Source organism: Vicia villosa, unplaced genomic scaffold, assembly GCF_029867415.1.
Source record: "Vicia villosa cultivar HV-30 ecotype Madison, WI unplaced genomic scaffold, Vvil1.0 ctg.000352F_1_1_2_unsc, whole genome shotgun sequence".
Classification (NCBI taxonomy): domain Eukaryota; kingdom Viridiplantae; phylum Streptophyta; class Magnoliopsida; order Fabales; family Fabaceae; genus Vicia; species Vicia villosa.
In genome coordinates, this window is record NW_026705159.1 from 118,284 (window position 1) to 123,760 (window position 5,477).

General features: G+C 33.1%; 1 long non-coding RNA gene across 1 annotated transcript; it reads left to right on the forward strand.

The window, feature by feature from the left end:
• The first annotated feature begins 1,623 nt into the window (after positions 1–1,623).
• LOC131627250 (uncharacterized) lies at positions 1,624–2,426 on the forward strand. Its single transcript, XR_009291412.1, has 2 exons — positions 1,624–1,843; positions 1,946–2,426. It is a non-coding gene; the product is annotated as an uncharacterized LOC131627250 (long non-coding RNA).
• Positions 2,427–5,477: the final 3,051 nt, after the last annotated feature.

The window sequence follows — 5,477 nt, forward strand, 5'->3', positions numbered from 1 at the left end:
GGGACGTTTCCTGGTTGTCGAGGAGTCTTGCTCGGAGCGCGCGTGTTTGCGAGGAGTAGTTTTGGTGCGATGCCTCTGTTCCAATGCCCCAATCTGATCGTTCTGATGTCGAATTAAGGCGTTGGTTTGATTCAGAGTGGCGAAGAGAGCGGCCAAGGTTGGATTAGTCTGGGTTGGCTCCGTCACCAAGAAAGGGTTTTCAAGAATAGCTTTTTGATGGTCCTTCCCGCTAGTGTTCCCATAATGAAAGGTAGTATTGTTACGAGCATCTTCTGAATAAAGAGAAGTCGTATGGCCATCACGGGGATGAGATACGATGTTGGGAGGCGGAACGACGAGTTCAACATCATGTTTGCTCATCTGTGCAGCTTCCAAAGTGGAGAAATCTTCGTTGTTGTCAGCCATGAATGATGATGAATGATTGCTTTAGTATCTGAGTTCTTGCAGGCGCAAGAAGCGGTCAAGAAGTGCAAGAAAGGGAAACGGGGAAGCAAGATTTTTCCTAAGACGGCGCCACTGTTCTCTTTGGACATAATAGGTGGCCAGCAATGGTAGGCTTGATCATCGGTGATGGTTGAGAAAAAAAGGGAGTTGTACCTGCAAGGCACTCTGATGTCAAAGTATGTAAGAGAATAACAATGTACAACTGAAAGTATGAGATTTTGGGTGAAGTTTGAATTACCTTTCCCCCTAGGGATAGAGGGCTATTTATAAGTGCTCTCATGGGGTGGATTGAATCTCCTATCTTTTGGGCTTGGGCGTGATTTCCGACCCAAAATATAAGGGGTCTTTGACTAGGTCTTGACCAGTCATGCCCGGGAGAACTAGCCGTTGCCGAGGACGGAGCCTCGGCATGCTCGGCTGAACCCTAATCGTGCCCGGGAGAAGGGGAGGTCGCCTTTCTGCAGGCAATGTGTGTTGGGCCAATGCTTATTGGGCTAATCTGAACAATTTTTTGGGCTAGTCCAGAACAAAAAGCATATGACATATTTTGGTCCCTACAAAATTATTATACACGTATTTTTAGTCTATACTGTTAAACCAATATGTATTTTTGAATGATTATTTTGTCGACATATTTAAAACGTTTTAAAAAGCTCCTTGAAAAAAAGAACTCAAAATTTGATTTTTAAGTCAAAATTTTCATTACTTTTAGCATTGTCTTTTGATATTTGAAAAAAATCGTATTTAGTTCTTCTCATTTTAAAAAATTATAAAGTTTGGTAAATAAATATTTTAGAGTATTCTCAATACGTATAAAAAAATTATTTAAAAATTAAAAACTTAAAGGGTAACTAAACAATTTTCAAAATTTTAGAAAATGCAGGGACTAAAACTGTATGCATAAAAACTTCAGAAAGACGGTTCATTGAAGGAAAATTTTGTAGAGACTAAAATTGAATATTGATTTATTTATAGAGACGAAAAAACATGTTTAACCCATAATTTTATATAAAATAATCATATAATATGTTCAACTAATAAATAATAATGTTATTTCATCGAAATATCGAGTGGACCTATTTTTTTAGAAAACACATTTTCCCTTTCAATCATGAAAGGTTGAAAAGTAAATTAAAAAATATCATATTTTAATAAGTGTGCTAAATAAACAAACAAAATACATTAAGTTTGTCAAAGGGGCAAATGTAAAACATTGATTTAAATTAATCTTAAAAATAATTAAATATTTTTAGAATTGCATGAGCTTATACTATAAAGTGATCAAATCATATTCCTTTTTATTACTTACAAAAAGAGAAAAATATGGTTAAGATTCATAAGTTTATTTCTGTTATGATTTTATTTTTGTCCCTAATCCTTCTTTCAAAAGAGAATGAAGGTACAATTTTTTCTCTTTTACATATTTACTTCTTTACTTTGTAGATGATATACAATATTTTATTTTATTTAACAAAATTATTTTATTCTTTTTTTACAAAAGACCGACTTAAATGTGTATCCAAAGATGACTGCCCACCAATTCGTCACTTGTATCCTTTAGTTTATAAGTGCATTAAAAACTTATGTGAAGCTTTTAGAATTACAAGAATTGAACGTCCAAAAAAATACATAGACACCGTGCAAGGAAGAATTATCCTATAATATTTCTACACACTATCTGGTCACTATTATAAACAACGATAAAAAATTTAGATTTATTAAACAATTGAAGTATTTGATATATATAATAATGACTAAATACATTACTTATTCAATAAATTTAAAAAATATTTTGTTGTTTATAATAATGACGCAAGGGTGTATGATTTGTCATTTAAGTTTCATGTTGCCATCCAATAATTAAACTTCTAAGCTTTTTTTTTTTGTTTTTTTTTTAATTTTATATTTTTGATATTATGGATTTGTACTCTTAAATATTATAATAATGAAATAAAATATGGCACTAAATAATATTATAATTATATTATCTCATTCTTTTTTAATTATGCATGTACATCACAACCAACAATTTTGAAACATGCCTAACTGATTAATATTTATAATTAGAAAATATCTAATATTAAGTTAAAATCATTTTACTCCAAAGTCTATTACTATAATTTTATGTTATAAAAATGTTACAGTTATAATTTTGTGATCAATACAATTTAATTTTTTTGAGAGAGTATCAAATATTTTCTTTGATTCTAATAATGATTTTTAAAATATAATTTTATAAGATACGACAAACGAAAATTTATTCATTTAATTTATGGAGCCTTTTGTGGGGTGAATTATGAGATTTGTTGGAGTATTTAATGTATTTTAATTTTTTCTTATTATTATCAATTTTCTTTTATTATTTATGGTGTTTTAATTTTATTTTTTTAAATAATAATTTTTTATAAGTGTATTTTCTTTTATTTGAACGGTTGAGATTGAAAAAAAAAAAGCAAAATAAAGAGATTGGCAAGGACTTTTAAAAAGTTTGACATGTACATCAATTTTTCTTTTTTGGTTAAGGTCTAGTAGTTGAAATTTTACTATTTAAAACTAAAAGGCAAAATACCTTTTTTGGTCCCTTATGTTAACCTCGGGGTTCATTTTGGTCCCTTAACAAGTGTCATATTGGTCTCTTAACTCTTCAAAATGTGTCATTTTAGTCCTTTTATCATATTGCGACTGATTTAGCGACCAATTTTTGAGTTTTTCCGTCGCTAATATGACAAAAAGGACTAAAATGACACCTTTTGAAAAGTTAAGGGACCAATATGACACTTTTTGAAATTAAGGGACCAAAATGAACCCCGGGGTTAACATAAGGGACCAAAAAGGATATTTTGCCAAACTAAAATAAGTAGTTGAAATTAACTGTTTAAAGTGGAATAAGTTGGATGAAGCGAATTTGAACTAGTATCCATACATTTGACCTCTGCATAATTATTGATTAATTTTTTTTTAAAATAAAATTGAATATATTATTTATGGGTCTTGCTAAATGCTAACCAGTGTCCTCAGGACAATGGTTAAGCATTCTAAAAAAAAGAAACTATTTTAAAGAAAATTTAATATTTCAATTTTTGAGAAATTAAATACGCAGATTACCGAGATAAATTTACTATTTTTGAATGCTTAACCATTATCCTGAAGGCACTAGTTAGTGTGGTGTCGTTTTTTTACCTCCCCGTTTCACTTGGGAGGACGGCACGCTAGACCCTTCACGCGAAATTTGGAAGGAGAATGCGCCCGGGATGGGATGAATTTTATTTCAGTTCTTCCTACGATATCACACGAACTTTCTTATTGTCCTACGAGTAGGAAAGGGGAAAAAAGATCTCAACTAAACCCTAGGAGTTTGCTAAGTGTGGAGTTTTCACCTAGACTAGAAATTCTGGAGTTCGGGGGGTCGGTTATACATAGGGAAGAGTTTAAGCACCCTACATATCCGTAGTACTCTACGGGATCCTTCTCTGTGTCATTGTGATTGTGTTTATTGCTAATGATTGGGAAAGTTTCTCCTTTGTGTTAGGAGAAGGAATTGAATTGATTAAAAAAAAGACAGACAGACAGACAAACTGACTATTTTTGGTTTTTTATTAGCTCGCTGAGATTCCTTGTGAACCTCATGCCTACATATCCCTAGTGGAAGTCAGAGCTTAATGTAGTTCAGGGAACTAACTAAGGAAATTAATTATTTTTGGTGCCTTGCTTGAAGCTCAAGGTTGAAGCTTTGAATTAAATCTATGTTTACAATAAAGAGACATGAAATCATCTTTACAGAGAGGTATTTCTACTATTCCACCACAAACATTTTAAAAGAGTGACAGAATAACTGAATTCATTTCATTCAAGAGAGGGAGCCTACTTGGTTGATCAAGTATGACAGCCAACATGCTTCTTGAATGAAAGAAAGATGCTCGTCCAAATTAGGGAAAGTTAATCACATGTCTGGTTACACTGCCAGCTCATGCCTTTCAAAATCCTAAATGGGAGACTTGGTTAAAAATTAAAATGAAATGTAATGTTTGTTTGTTTGAATGTGGTGAGATAGAAGAAAGATCTCTCTATAGAGATAAGCTATGTCTATCTACTGTATAAAAGATTTGACTTTTTAGCTGGCTTGAATGAGGCCCAAGCTTGAGGCTTTTGATTGATTTATTTGACTCTGGGAGATAACCTTACTGGGGAGAATTTAAACTAAGGAATTTTTGTGTTCTGTACAAAGCCCAGAATTGAGGCTGACTCTAGTTGGAGAGTGTTTATTTGATGGATTTTTATTTGGTGTTTTGTACAAAGCCCAGAATTGTGGCTGACTCTACTTAGGGAGACTCTATTTGTGTGCCTTGTATGAAGCCCAAGGTTGTGGCTAACTGCTGAGGATAACTGAGTTTTTTAAGACTATGGATGACTCTATTTTGTGTGCCTTGTACAAAGCCCAAGGTTGTGGCTGACTCTTACTGAGGATGGTTATTAATTTGTGCCTTGTATGAAGCCCAAGGTTGTGGCTACTCTAGCTAGGGGGAATATTATTTTCTGCCTTGTACAAAGCCCGAGGTTGTGGCGGACTTTTAAAGAAACTGGGTATGGAAGACTCTATGGGGAAAAGATCCTAGAGATTAGGAATCTTTGACACAGGGAAATATGGTTTATCTGCCTTGTACAAAGCCCAAGGTTGTGGCTACTAAAAAGGAAAGACTCACTGGGGGGAGTTTTATTTTGCTAGAGGTTTTAACAAACTAATTATTTTTATGTTTTTTGGAAGCTAACCCTTTCCAGGGATTTTGACTCAACTGGAGAAATTGACTATTAAAAGACTGAATTTTTATCATGTTTTTTTGGAGGCTGACCCTTTCCAGGGGTTTTGATTCTTTTTTGGGGAATTTATCTCTTAAGAGAATGAATCTTTGGATTTGAAGGAGTGATGTTGGAGGCTAACCCTTTCCAAGGGTTTTTTGTTAAAATGAAAGAATGATGTGGAGGCTAACCCTTTCCAGGGGTTTTTTGTTAAAATGAAAGAATGTGTGGAGGCTAAC